At 48.8% G+C, this 13601-nt stretch overlaps 1 long non-coding RNA gene across 1 annotated transcript; it reads left to right on the forward strand.

Annotated features, from left to right (window-relative positions):
* The first annotated feature begins 6331 nt into the window (after positions 1–6331).
* Positions 6332–12545, forward strand: LOC132249361 (uncharacterized). Its single transcript, XR_009460828.1, has 2 exons — positions 6332–9115; positions 10390–12545. It is a non-coding gene; the product is annotated as an uncharacterized LOC132249361 (long non-coding RNA).
* The last annotated feature ends 1056 nt before the right edge of the window (positions 12546–13601 follow it).

The following is a 13601-nucleotide window of genomic DNA, read 5'->3' on the forward strand; positions in this document are numbered from 1 at the left end:
CAGTTGGAGCAGTTAAAAATACCTTTTAGTTGCAGCATTCACTTGTTTAATGGATTATTGATTTTCATTAAAACATATATAAATTCCTATATTGTATTCATCATAAATATCTTGGATCTAATTCTCTCTGTGCTGCCCAGGGCTTTTTAGCATGTGTACAGGGAGTGCAAAGGGTGTGTAAAACAACTTCTCTGATTTAGTAGCAATTTGCACTCATTTTGCATGTTTATTAAGGTGCAAGGTAGGGTGTCAGGTCCTGTTGTTTTTAAAATGTGAGAACAGCTCTGCTTTTCAACAAAATTCCCCCAAATGTATCTCTTGTTTTTGTCTCCCTCTTAATGTAGGGCTTGATCCAAAGTCCACTCTAATATAATACATGGGTATTCCAGGGACTTACCTGGGCTTTGTAAAAAAGCGTCTTATATCATCTTAAGATTGTGTTTATTATATGTAGCACACCCAAAATGTACAAGCCATTTTGTGCTATAAAGCATGTTTCATGTCACTGTGTATCTTGTTTGGCTGTAAAGCATGATCACATTTTCTGTGTGATGGTTGTATATTGTGCCTCCTCTAGAACTGCAGAGGACCACCTCCCATCCCTCTCCAGACCTTTGCCTTAAGATTCCTCAACAGAGCCTGTAAAACTAGTTTTGTGACACTGGCCAAATCCTGGAGTGCTGATCCCCTTTGAATTGATTGGTCTGCACCCCCACAGCCACTCAGGCAGGAGCAGAGATTGGCACTCCATAGTAGCTTGGCAGAGTCACATTAGTGGAAATCTAGGGCAGGAGCAGAGATTGGTGCTCCCCAGCTCACTGGAGCTACATCAACTCACCAGAGGGCCCTTGGCAGTGCAGAGGTAACCAGCACCCCTAGCAGACAGTGATGGCAAGGGGGATGACACACCCAAATTCCCAGGGACTAACCCCTTTTGGGTCAAGACTCCCCCACTCTCAGATTGCCAAGACTAGGGTTGAAGGCTCCCCAATAAGGGTAGGGGTGTTACAGGGTATACTTTGATCCAGGACAGTGTTTTTGTTTTGCTTGACCGTATGTTGTGTTTTTGTGTTTGCTACTGTAATAAATCATACTGCTTGAGATGGAAGGGTTGTTGGTTTTATTGGACCCCCTAGTGATTCATTTAGTGTTTCCCAGGTACACTGGGTTGGGGCTCAAGTCAATATATTTAGTACCCCCAAACTGAACCTGGCCCTTGTTGCTGCTGACAGGTGCTCAGCAGAAGGGTTACATATATGATATAACTATCACATACATATATACTGGTATGTTGATTTGTCTCCTACACATGCAATTCACATTTACTGTATTCTACTGTGCACACACCTGTGCCAAGTAAGGCATAAATAACATCAGGATGTCTGCTTACAAAAAAACTCTTGGAGATGTTCTATGAACTATGGAATTCAATATTTTCTTTTAATTTTCACTTATTTATTCTGTTTAGATTTTAAAAGATATATATGTAAGAAGAAAGCATTGCATCTAAAAGCTTGTCTATCCCAACCATGCATTGATCCAATAAAAGATATCATCCACAAAAATCCTCATCTCTTGCTGAATTATGTTGGGTTTTTCTAATTTATGATTCTTGCTTTACTACTAGTGATGTAAACTGTATGGCATGCAGATTAGTAGTTCTCAACCTGTAAGCTACAGAGGGCAAGGGTGATTACAATGTGGGGCTATCCAGCCAACTGTCCTGAATGTTCCCAAGGTGTCAGGAAGTGTCATGTGGAGATGCTGTGTTCTGTGCCCAATACCTCCCAAATAGAAAGCAGTATAGCTACCTTATTATGGTGTTATAGGCAGACTTCTTCTGCCAAGGGAGGGTTGCAATAGCTCACTAATGCAGCTATATTGCTTCTGGGTTGGGAGGTAACTGGTATATGGACAGTTTGCTGTGGTGCTGCCTTGATCTAAGGCAGCTAGACCACACATCTTCCAGTTCTGGATGTTACTTCTAGTTCTTCAGGTTGTGCAGCAACTTTGCAGATGTTTAGGAAGGCAGCAGGATCAAAAAGGTAGAAAATCACTGTATTAGATGGTTGTGAAAATGTGAGAGCTTGGATAATAATTCCCTGTCTTTTTTGGCAAGTGGAAAATGCAGATGTTGCAGACTTTCCTGACTAGCCTACAGTTTTCATTTATATGTAACTCTTGTTAAATTCATACACAGGAGACTTTTTTTTTCTTTTGTCTCATGGCTTTCATTCTATAGTTGGCCTCAGCTCAGGATGTCCTATTGAATCTCTCTCTCTCTCTCTCTCTCTCTCTCTATATATATATATATATATAGGTTTGTATTAAACATGCAGATAGAGAGTTAAGGACAGTCATTGAAGCTGTACACAGGAAGAAAGGGAAATAAAATATTGCTGACAGTGAATAAAAAATATTGAGACCTGTAGAAGGTATATCAGTATGCTGTGAGCTTTTTAAAGAGGTTCTATCTTTCTTCATTTTTAGCAGACTGTCAAGGCTGAGTATCAGGCTCAAAGACAGACAACACTGAGTAGATCACTGTTGCTTCAGTGACAAGGTAGCCACCAGCTACAAGCAGATAGGGATAAGTCATCCTACTGCAGGTGAGTGATTTCTCCTAAGTGGTGGAGGCTGAGTCATCATGCAGCTTGTTGGTTCATGGGACTACATGGTAAGAGTGATTGTGTGTGACCCATTTAGCTATAGCCATGTATAAAAAATAAAATTGAATTATTTCAAGGTGGGCACCACCTGTTAAAAAGAAATGTAAGAGCTAGCCTAGGACAAACTCTTATCTTTTATGGCATGGTGAAGCACAGGTTTGCACAATTATTTGGGATGGAAGTCCACTTAGGGGGTTGTGGTCATCTCTCACAGGCTGGGTCAACAGCCGCCACCCCACAACAGCTCATCAAAATTCCCTAAATGGCTCTGCCCTGGGGCCTGATCCCATGCTGTCACCACCAAGTGATCCCAGGGTCTCAATGGAGACTGGCCTGGGACACACATGGGCAGGGCATGCTCAGCCAGGAGGATGAGATGGGGCTGCAGGCAGGTGGGGAGCAGCTTCCAGAAGTGGGAGGAGCAGGCAGGACCAGGGCTGGAGTTGGGATTGCCGGGCAGGATTACAGGGCAGTGACAGTGTGGGGCCAGGGCCTGGGGCAGAGCCACGATCTGCTGCCTGCATGTCCCTATAATGGACACCCATTCCAAAGGCAGGAGTGTTCCACGAGTGGATTGTGGCTCTGCCCCAGGCCTTGGCCCCACACTATCACCACCCTGTGATCATGCCGCATTATCCTGGCTCCAGCCTTGGCCCCACCCACTCACCCAGTGAGCAATATACATCAACCCTCATCAAGACAGAATCTGAGGTTGAGGAAGTAGAAGGATTGTGGGTTAGGCTACATGGGGGGCAAGGAGAAAGGGATTTGGTGGTAGGGGTCTGCTACAGACCCCCACACCAAGGGGAAGAAATAGATACGGGGCTCCTGAGGCAACTCTCGGAGACCATAAAAGCTAAAGAGGCGGTAGTCATGGGGGACCTAAACTACCCAGACATCTGCTGGGAGACGCAGACAGCAAGGTCCCATCGCTCACGCAGGTTTCTAACCTGTATACAGGACCTCCACCTGACACAGGAGGTGCATGGTCCCACTAGGGGGAATGCCATACTGGATCTGGTATTGGCAACAGGAGATGACATGATAGGGGACCTCCAGATCGGTAGCCATTTGGGAGACAGTGATCACCTTATAATAGAATTCAACATAAGATGGCTAGTGGGTAAGGTAACTAGTAGGGTGAAAGTGCTAGACTTTAGGAAAGCTGATCTCAATGCACTCAGGCGATTAGTCAAGGAAGCACTGCAGAGTAGGAGTTTTGAAGGGATGGGAGCCCAAGAAGGGTGGCTGTGCCTAAAGGAAACTATCCTTCGGGCACAAAGCAAGACGATCCCCGAGCGAGGCAAAAAAGGGAAAGGGGCCAGAAGGCTTCCATGGCTGACCAGAGAAATCCAGGGCAGTCTAAGGGCCAAAAGGGGAGCACATAAAAAGTGGAAACAGGGTGAGATCACTAAAGATGAATATACCTCCTCTGCTCGTGCTTGTAGGGAGGCAGTTAGGCGGGCCAAAGCTACCATGGAGCTGAGGATGGCAACCCAAGTAAAAGACAACAAGAAATTGTTTTTTAGATCTATTGGGAGTAAAAGGAAGGCCCAGGGAGGAATAGGACCACTGCTAAATGGGCAAAAACAATTGGTGACAGATAGGGGGGACAAGGCTGAACTCCTCAACGAGTTCTTTGCCTCAGTGTTCCTAAGTGAGGGGCACGACAAGTCTCTCACTGGGGTTGTAGAGAGGCAGCAGCAAGGCACCAGACTTCCATACGTAGACCCTGAGATGGTGCAGAGTCATTTGGAAGAACTGGATGCATTTAAATCGGCAGACCCAGATGGGCTCCATCCGAGGGTGCTGAAGGCACTGGCCGACATCATTGCAGAGCCACTGGCGGGAATATTCGAACGCTCGTGGCGCACAGGCCAAGTCCCGGAGGACTGGAAAAGGGCTAACGTGGTCCCCATTTTCAAAAAGGGGAGGAAGGAGGACCCGGGCAACTATAGGCCAGTCAGTCTCACCTCCATCCTTGGTAAAGTCTTTGAAAAAATTATCAAGGCTCACATTTGTGAGAGCCCGGCAGGGCAAATTATGCTGAGGGGAAACCAGCACGGGTTTGTGGCGGGCAGATCGTGCCTGACCAACCTAGTCTCTTTCTATGACCAGGTTACGAAACGCCTGGACACAGGAGGAGGGGTGGATGTTGTATATTTAGACTTCAGGAAGGCCTTCGATACGGTATTCCACCCCATACTGGTGAACAAGTTAAGAGGCTGTGACGTGGATGACTGCACAGTCCGGTGGGTGGCGAATTGGCTAGAGGGTCGCACCCAAAGAGTCGTGGTAGATGGGTCGGTCTCAACTTGGAAGGGTGTGGGCAGTGGGGTCCCGCAGGGCTCAGTCCTTGGACTGATACTCTTTAATGTCTTCATCAGTGACTTGGACGAGGGAGTCAAATGTACTCTGTCCAAGTTTGCAGATGACACAAAGCTATGGGGAGAAGTGGACACGCCGGAGGGCAGGGAACAGCTGCAGGCAGACCTGGATAGGTTGGACATGTGGGCAGAAAACAACAGGATGCAGTTCAACAAGGAGAAATGCAAAGTGCTGCACCTAGGGAGGAAAAATGTCCAGCACACCTACAGCCTAGGGAATGACCTGCTGGGTGGCACAGAGGTGGAAAAGGATCTTGGAGTCCTAGTGGACTCCAAGATGAACATGAGCCAGCAGTGTGACGAAGCCATCAGAAAAGCCAATGGCACTTTATCGTGCATCAGCAGATGCATGACGAATAGGTCCAAGGAGGTGATACTTCCCCTCTATAGGGCGCTGGTCAGACCGCAGTTGGAGTACTGCGTGCAATTCTGGGCGCCACACTTCAAGAAGTATGCGGATAACCTGGAGAGGGTCCAGAGAAGGGCAACTCGTATGGTCAAGGGCCTGCAGACCAAGCCTACGAGGAGAGACTAGAGAAACTGGACCTTTTCAGCCTTCGCAAGAGAAGGTTGAGAGGTGACCTTGTGGCTGCCTATAAGTTCATCACGGGGGCACAGAAGGGAATTGGTAAGTATTTATTCACCAAGGCGCCCCCGGGGGTTACAAGAAACAATGGCCACAAGCTAGCAGAGAGCAGATTTAGATTGGACATTAGGAAGAACTTCTTCACAGTTTGCATGGCCAAGGTCTGGAACAGGCTCCCAAGGGAGGTGGTGCTCTCCCCTACCCTGGGGGTCTTAAAGAGGAGGTTAGATGAGTATCTAGCTGGGGTCATCTAGACCCAGCACTCTTTCCTGCTTATGCAGGGGGTCGGACTCGATGATCTATTGAGGTCCCTTCTGACCCTAACATCTATGAATCTATGAATCTATGAATCACCCATCTTGCTCCCAGAAGCCACTCCCCACCCTCCCATGGCCCCATCCCATCTGCCCAGCCTGAAGCGTGCCCTGCCCATGTGGATCCCAGGCCAGCCTTCATGAAGACTCCACCTGCTCTGTCCAGCATCCCCAGTGGTGGGTATAGGGAGGATGGGCCAGGGTGCCTGGGCAGTGGGGCTGGTTCCAGCAGCAGTGGCAGCCAAAAGGAGCTATTATCACTGTGCTGCCAGGAAGCGGAGTCTGGCTGCCACCTGGCCCCAGCCCTGCTGCACACCTGGGGGTGGCAGGACTGGCCACATGTGCTATGACCTGAACTTCCCTCCACACCTGGACTGGGTGGAGCCATGTGAAACCCCCTGGTGGCCACGTGGCCCCTGCCCCACTCTGGCTCCTCAGGATACCCTGCCCTGTTGACCTTGCCTGCCATTGTTTGATATTTCTTATGGAGTATAGGGAAGCTGCTCCAGGGTCCTAAAGTGAGTTCCAAGGTCTCAACCAGCCAGTCTCAGTCTTGACCCCCAGGGCACTTTTGGCTGTCAGTGCCTCAAGACATCGTCTGCTTTATGGGCTATATTCAAGGCCTCTATCCTTCCCTAACCCCAAGCCAGGCTGCTTTCAATGCCCTAGCCTTCAGCCCTCTGAGTCTTCAGACCTTAGCTTCAGACTAACTCAGTACACCAGCCTCATCCCTCTGGGTCCCTGACCCCAGGATAGACTGCTTTTTATTGACTGCTCTACCAGGCACCCCTCTGTGGCCTACATACCTCCTGCATAGCCACAACCTGGCCCAGCAGTATCTAACTTATCTACAACACAAGAAGAAGCACCCGCTTCCAAACTCAAAGTCACCCTCACTCAGGGTCAATGTCACCCCTGAAAGCTGTACTTCCCTTCAAGGTCTCAATTCCCAGCTCTTATGGGTGGCTTGGGTGCCTGCCAGGCTGTCTCCTGCAGCCCCTGTATCCCAGGAGAGTCATCTCCTGCAGTGTGCAGGGCCAGACTGTCCTCCTTGCTCCAAACACTGGGATTATATGCCTCTAAGTGCTGCCCCTTCCAATCAGGTGACTCCTCACCCATCAACAAGCATTTCTCTTTATTAAATGGCCAGCCCACCCTCCGCTGCAGCCCTGCAAAACAAACTCCTACCAACACTCCTACCAATGCAGTTCAGCCTGCCATTAAGCTTCTTGGCAACAAGGACACACTGCTGGCTCATATTCAACTTATTGTCCCCAGGTCCTTTTCTTCAGAGCTGCTGCCCAGCCAGTCAGCCCCCAGCCTGTACTGGTGCATGGGATTGTTCCATCCTAAGTGCAGGACTTTGCACTTGTCCTTGTTGAACCTCATGAGATTCCTTTTGGTCTAATCCTCCAATTTGTCTAGGTCACTGATTCCTAGCCCTGTCTACCAGTGTATCTACTACTCCTCCCAGCTTGGTGTCATCTGCAAACTTGCTGAGGGTGCACTCTATGCCATCTTCCAGGTCATTGATGAAGATATTGAACAAAACCGGCCCTAGAACCGACCCCTGGTTTGCTCTATTTGATACTGGCTGCCAACTAGACATTGAGAAATTAATTACTACCCTTTGAGCCTGATAATCCAGCCAGTTTTCTATCCACCTTACAGCCCATACTTCCTTAGCTTGCCTGAGAGAATGTTATGGGAGACCATAACAAAAGCCTTGCTAAAATCAAGGTACACCACAGCCACTGGTCTCCCCGCATCCACAGAGCCAGTCATCTCATTATAGAAGGCAAACAGGGTGGTCAGGTGGGCAAACTGCAGCCCACAGGCCACATGCGGGCCATTAGGCTATTCTATCTGGTCTGCAGGACCCCTAAAAAATTTAGAAAATTAATGTTTATCTGCCCCTGGCTGCCGGTCATGCAGCCCTCTATGGCTTGCCAAAATGCAGTAAGCGGCCCTCTGCCCGAAATAATTGCCCGCCCCTGCTGTAGACAGTAGCGTTCTGGCACTGTTATGTATGCATAGGATGACTAGAGGTTGGAGTCTTTCAGAACGTTTGAACTCCTAACCGTAATGATGTCATGACCCACTTCTGATAGCTGAGCATGTGCAGTGAGTTTTTTGACCAGTACCTAGTTGTTTGTTTGGTAACCAGGGGAACTGTGGTAGTAAGGACCATTATGCTAATGAGTTATTGTGGGTTCTTGGGATAGTTTGATTTGCATGGTCCTAGCTGTGGTTGACTTTGATTGGCATTGATTGAGAGAGTAATGATTGAATCTACAAGTGATTGACAGGGGGCGTGGTTCGGACGTTATAAAGCCTGTCCAGCGTAGGGTCTGGCACAGCTTTTCAGGGCTGTCGTTGCTGGAGTTAGAGCTCGCTGAGACTTGCTCTGTCTCATGTTCTCAACCTTTTTTGCCTGGTGTGTGTGCAACTGATTTAATCTTTGAATACTTGTTTTTGCGGAACCCATAATTTATTGACCAGAGCGAGTGAGAACAGTGTGTGTGTGGGACAGTGTTCGGGAGCAAGGGCAGGAGGGTCCTGATCACCTGAGCACTTGCCGGCCACTCAACTGTGTCATTACGTTATGTCGGTTGGGTGAAGTATCACCCCTTTTCTGAGGTGCTTAGTACCGACCTGTATGGGAGGGAACAGCATAGAAATCCTCAGGGGTGTGAGAATGCAGAGCAGGCCCTCCCTGCCTGTTAGCTCTCTAGGGTGATAGTTGGCCCCCTAGGGTGACAGACTGCCCTCGGGTTCTTTAGCTGTTCTGTAGTTTAACTGGTTATAGTAATGTATACAGGCAGTCCTCAACTTACAACGTTTCACACTTACAACATTTATAAATTGACACCCTGTTTCAACTTTATGATGTCAGTTTCAACTTACAACGCTTGATCCTATGCAACGCCATGCCAGCAAACAAGTTCTCTGCGTCGCTCATCACTTATGCTTTTGGGCAGGGGACTTGCTGGGGCGGGATGGGCTTCACCTCTCTCCTAAAGGCAAGTGTGTCTTCTCTTCCAGGTTGGCTGATCTTGTACAGCAAGCTTTAAACTAGCCTCACCGGGGGAGGGGGCTGCAGGAAGATGTGGAGACACCACCCGAGCAAGACAGGTGACATGTGCAAGGAGTGCCCAGGTAAGACACAGGGGTCCGGATAGTCTTCCTAATCAGGGGGGTGGCACGCGCAGCTACTCAAGGCCTTAAATGCCTATATACCAATGCTTGGAGTATGGGCAACAAACAGGAGGAACTCGCCCTCAGAATAGCCAGTTCAAACCCAGACATAGTAGGGATACATAGTAGTACAGAAACGTGGTGGGATTCATCCCACGACTGGGCAGTTAGCATTAGGGGCTATAGGCTCTACAGGCGGGATAGAGAAGGAAGGAAGGGACGGGGTGTGGCGCTGTATGTCAAAGAGCAATATACATCCTCTGCCAGCAAAATGGGGTCGGAGATGGGGCAAGCTGAAGTGCTTTGGGTCAAGATACAAGGGGGTCGTGGGGAGAGGGATTTAACGGTGGGGGTCTACTACAGACCCCCCAACCAAGGGGAGGAGCTGGACTGGGAATTTTCGGGCCAGCTTCCAGAGGCACTTAAGGCAAGGGATGTAGTTGTCATGGGTGATCTAAATTACCCGGACATCTGCTGGGAGGAGCAGTCAGCCAGGTTGGACCGTTCCAGGAGGTTTCTGGCCGAGATATAGGACCTTCATTTAACCCAGGAGGTGCACAGTCCCACCAGAGGGAATGCCCTGTTGGACCTGGTCCTGGCCACAGGCGATGATCTGGTAAGGGGGCTGCAGGTCCTTGACCACCTGGGTGATAGTGATCATCGCTTGCTGGAATTCATCATCCAGTGCAGGGTGACAAGGGCCTGCAGCAAGGCGGTAGCCCTAGACTTCAAGAGGGCCAACTTTAATGAGTTGAGGAGATTGGTGGGAGAGGCACTGGGGTTCTTGAGGGCAGGAGAACTCAGTGCCCAAGATGAGTGGTCGTTCCTTAAGGAAATGATCCTCAGGGCCCAAGGGGTGACGATCCCAACAAGAAGCAAGGGGTGCAAGAGTGCCCAAAAGCCTCCCTGGCTCACCAAGGATGTCTGGGAATGCCTGGTTGCCAAAAAGGCGGCGTACACCTGGTGGAGGGGGGGGGGGCGAACTCCAAAGAGGAGTATACCTCCACTGCTCGGGCATGTAGGGGGTCTGTTAGGAAAGCTAAGGCGGACATAGAGCTAGGACTAGCGTCCAACATCAAAGATAATAAAAAGTCCTTTTTCAAATATATAGGGAGGATGAAGAAGGTGCTGGGAAATGTGGGGCCCCTGCAAGATGCGCTGGGCAATCTGGTGGTTGCGCCAGAGGAGAAAGCAGACCTCTTTAACAAATTCTTCATCTCCGTTTTCTTGTGCAGGGACCGGGACTCCCCCACCGTGATTCAAGACGGACTCGAGGGGAATGCCTCCAGACCTAAGGCTGAGGAGGACTGGGTTAGAGTGCTTCTGGAAGGGCTGGACATGTTTAAATCAGAAGGTCCAGATGCTCTCCACCCCAGGATGTTGAGGGAGCTAGCAGGGGTTATTGCAGGGCCCTTGGCATGGCATTACAAGCCCTCATGGTGCTCGGGCCAGGTGCCAGATGATTGGAAGATAGCCAGTGTGGTCCCCATCTTTAAAAAAGGGAGGAGGGAGGACCTGGGCAACTATAGGCCCATCAGTCTTACCTCAATCCTGGGGAAACTCTTTGAGAAGATCATCAAGGAGCACATCTGTGATGGGCCGGCATCGGGGATGATGCTCAAGGGCAACCAGCATGGTTTCATTAGGGGCAGGTCATGTCAGACCAACCTGATTGCCTTTTACGATCAGGTTACAAAAGCATTGGATGCAGGTGTCGCCGTGGATGTAGTCTTTCTGGACTTCAGCAAGGCCTTTGACACTGTCGACCACCCCATCCTCATTAAAAAACTAGGTGACTGTGGCATTGATGCCTACACAGTCAGATGGATCGCAAATTGGCTGAAGGGTCGTACTCAGAGGGTGGCGGTGGATGGGTCATATTCGACCTGGGGGGAAGTGGGCAGCAGAGTCCCCCAGGGCTCGGTCCTTGGGCCCGCACTGTTCAATTTCTTTATCAGCGATTTGGACGACAGGGTGAAAAGCAACCTGTTCAAATTTGCTGATGATACCAAAATTTGGGGTGAGGTGGGCACGCTGGTAGGGAGGGAAAGACTGCAGTAAGACCTGTATAGGTTGCAAGGGTGGGCTAACAAAAACAGGGTGTGTTTCAATATGGACAAGTTCAGGGTGCTGCACTTGGGCAGTAGTAACCAGCAGCACACTTATAAGATGGGAAACTCCCTTCTTGAGAGCACGGAGGCAGAAAGGGATCTTGGGGTCATTACTGACTCCAAGATGAACATGGGCCGACAGTGCGAGATCACGGTTGGCAGGGCTAACCGGATCTTATCATGCATCCACCGGTGCATCTCAAGTAGGGCCAAGGAGGTGATCCTCCCCCTCTATGCGACACTGGTCAGGCCACAGCTGGAGTACTGTGTCCAGTTCTGGGCACCCCACTTCAAGAGGGATGTGGACAACATTGAGAGGGTCCAGAGGAGGGCCACCCGCATGATCCGGGGACAGCAGGGCAGACCCTACAATGAGAGGCTACGGGACCTGAACCTGTTCAGCCTTCACAAGAGAAGGCTGAGGGGGGACCTGGTGATGGTCTATAAATTCACTAGGGGGGACCAGAAGGGGTTGGGGGAGACCTTGTTTTCCCTAGCACCCCCTGGGATAACAAGGAATAACGGCCACAAGTTGCTGGAGTGTAGGTTTAGATTAGACATCTGTAAGAACTATTTCACAGTTAGGGCGGCTAGGATCTGGAACCAGCTTCCAAGGGAAGTGGTGCTGGCTCCTACCCTGGGGGTCTTTAAGAAGCGGCTTGATGCCTACCTGGCTGGGGTCATTTGAGCCCAGTTTTCTTCCTGCCCAGGCAGGGGGTCAGACCTGAAGATCTACAAGGTCCTTTCCGACCCTACTTCTATGATTCTATGATTCTGTGATCTCCCTGGAGAACATCTATCCAAACTTCTTCAGATGCTTTCTTTAAGAAAGCAGACAAGACTCCAGAAAAACCTGCAGCCAAGATTCCTGAGGAGACTCCAGCCAAGATCCCTTCAAAAAGTCCAGCAAAGTCACTTCAAAGAAGTCCTTCCAAATCAATATGATTGCTAATTATAATATAAATACATTAACGTAGCTATATTACTCATCTATAATTGATCTATTTTGAAAATTCTGGGGTATTTTTGGTGAAAATAGGGTATCGGGCCTTGGTTCAGGAACCAATCCCCCATTTATAACATTGTTTCTTATGAGAAAACTGGTTCTGAGTTACAATGTTTTGACTTAAGACATGGTTTTTAGGAACCAGTTGTGTCGTAGTCCAAGGACTGCCTATACTCTGTATGCTGTTGCCTGTACTGTGTCGTACTGTGTCTGTATGCTGTTATGTTGTGTTTGGTTTTGTTGGTTCTTGGCCTAATACACTTATTAAACTTTACATTCATGTGGAGTTTTGCTTGATATTTTGCACCTCTGGTCAGGGCTGGGCAATAAGTCAGTTTCCAGAGGGATTTAGCTCTTTGGTATCCCTTGAATCTAATAGGGAGGTTGGTAGGGTATAATGGCTTAACAACCCTCTGTGTGTGTTTGAGAGCATGGGTAGGTGCCTGAAGTGGTCCACGGGGTTCTCTGCTTTATTGTGGTGTGCCCACCTGCTCTTTCCCCCCACTCTTCAAGGCATGACTTGCCCTTGGTGAATCTATGCTGACTGTTCCTAATCACCTTCTTCTCCTCCAAGTGCTTAGAAATGGATTCCTTGAGGATCTGCTCCATGATTTTTTCACTGACTGAAGTGAGGCTGAGTGGTCTGTAGTTCCCTGGATCCTCCTTTTTCCCTTTCTTAACTATGAGCACTATATATCTTAAATGTCTTTATATATATTTTATATAAAACAATATATCTTTTTCCCTTTCTTAAATATGTGCACTATATATCCCTTTTCCAATCACCTAGGACCTCTCCTGATTGCCATTAGTTTTCAAAGATGATGGCCACTGGCTCTGCAGTCACATCAGCCAACTCCCTCAGCACCTTTGGGTGTATCCCATTCGGCCCCATGGACTTGAATATGTCCAGCTTTTCTAAATAGTTCCTAACCTGTTCTTTCACCACTGTTGGCTGCTTACCTCCTCCCCAAACCATGCTGCCAGGTGCAGTAGTCTGGGAGCTGACCTTGCCTGTGAATACCAAGGTAAAAAAGGCATTGAGTACTTCAGCCTTTTCTGTATCCTCAGTCACTAGGTTGCCTCCCCCATTCAGTAAGGGACCCACACTTTCCCTGATCTTCCTCTTGTTACTGACATATTTGTAGAAACCCTTCTTGTTTCCCTTGAAGTTCCTTGCTAGCTGCAACTGCAGTTGTGCTTTGGCCTTCCTGACTTCATCCCTACATGCCCAAGCAATACTCTTCTACTCCTCCCTAGTTGTTTCTCCAAGTTTCCATTTCTTCTAAGCTTCAGATAATTTTTCAAACAATGGAATAGATATTGGTGA

Source organism: Alligator mississippiensis, chromosome 3, assembly GCF_030867095.1.
Source record: "Alligator mississippiensis isolate rAllMis1 chromosome 3, rAllMis1, whole genome shotgun sequence".
Lineage (NCBI taxonomy): Eukaryota > Metazoa > Chordata > Crocodylia > Alligatoridae > Alligator > Alligator mississippiensis.